Source organism: Galeopterus variegatus, unplaced genomic scaffold (genome assembly GCF_000696425.1).
Source record: "Galeopterus variegatus unplaced genomic scaffold, G_variegatus-3.0.2 Scaffold1476, whole genome shotgun sequence".
Taxonomy (NCBI): Eukaryota; Metazoa; Chordata; class Mammalia; order Dermoptera; family Cynocephalidae; genus Galeopterus; species Galeopterus variegatus.
The window spans coordinates 320,911-322,299 of record NW_007727587.1 but is presented as its reverse complement, the minus strand read 5'-3'; the positions used below and the strand labels follow the sequence as shown (position 1 = coordinate 322,299).

Sequence of the window (1,389 nt, the reverse complement as noted above, 5' to 3'; positions counted from 1 at the left end):
ATGTTTCAAAGCATTATTTAAAATGTTTGGATCCCCATGAAGCCCTACTATATCTATTTTACCAGGAGATTTGGGTAGGCATGGGACTGATGGGATTTATCATTTATAAAATTAGGAGTGCTGATAGAAGAGTAAAGCTTTGAAAGGTTTGAGTCCTGCACCTGCTCATGGTCCAGCTTTACTTAGGAGTCCATGAGATGAAATGTCAGTCTGCCTATAAATTTAAGCAAGCTGTGTTAGATGGGAACATGGAACGTTGCTGTACACTTTTATAAGTACCGTGTACTTTGTGGCATGAATACATGTATCTGTGAGATGTACCAATACCAGTTTTTTTTTAAAAAAAAGATGAAACAAAGACATTTCCAGACATAAAAACACTAGCATTGTTGGGTGGAAGCGGGGAGAGGGAGGAGGGAGGGAGGTTTTGGTACTGGGTCATAATAATCAACCACATTGTATATCAACAAAATAAAATTAAAATAAAATAAAATAAAATAAAATTACACATAGAAATGTTAAAAAATAAAATAAAAACACTAGCAGATCTCCTCAACAAGAATTGTTAAAGTTGTCCTTCAGGAAGGAAAAAAAAAATATACCGGATGAAAATTTGTTATGTACACAAATGAAAAGTACTGTAAATGGTAATTATGTGAGTAGATATTTTTCCCTCATGAAGTAAATCTCTTTAAAAGATTTACTGTTACCATTTAAAGTAAAAATAACAAAAGATGCATTGGATTAATAACAAACATAAAAGTAAAACACCATAAAGGAGAAATGAAAGCGTACTGCTATATAAGATTCTTATTCTAGGACTGGCCGGTTAGCTCAGTCAGTTAGAACACAGCCTTAAGAACACCAAGGTCGGGCCGGCCCGGTGGCGCATGCTACAGTGCGCCGCTTGGGAGCGCGGCGGCACTCCCGCCGAGGGTTCGGATCCCACGTACAGACCGGTTCCCGCTCACTGGCTGAGCGAGGTGCGTGTGCGACACTGAGGGTTGTGATCCGTTGCCGGACACGGGAAAAAAAAAAAAAAAGAACACCAAGGTCATGGGTTCAAATCCCCATACCAGCCAACCACCAAAAAAAAAATAATTTTTTTTTAAAGATTCTTCTTCTATATGCAAAGTGGTATAATATCATTCATTTGATGGCAGACTATGATAAATTAAAAGTGTGTATTATAAACCCTAAAGCAACCATTAACATAAAGAATGTAATATTGTTTTTGTATTAAAAAATTCAAGAGAAGAGTGCTGGTTCCAGTCAAGATGGGGAATAGACAGTCCCCTGAGTCACTCTCTCAGAAATCAACCACTTTACAACTATAAAAATGTAACATCAGCCAAGCTGGGCCACTAGAGCATGGGGGAAGAGGAGGAG

The 1,389-nt window shown here is 37.9% G+C and overlaps 1 pseudogene; it reads left to right on the top strand.

The window, feature by feature from the left end:
- LOC103594091 lies at positions 1 to 196 on the top strand (annotated as a pseudogene).
- Positions 197 to 1,389: the final 1,193 nt, after the last annotated feature.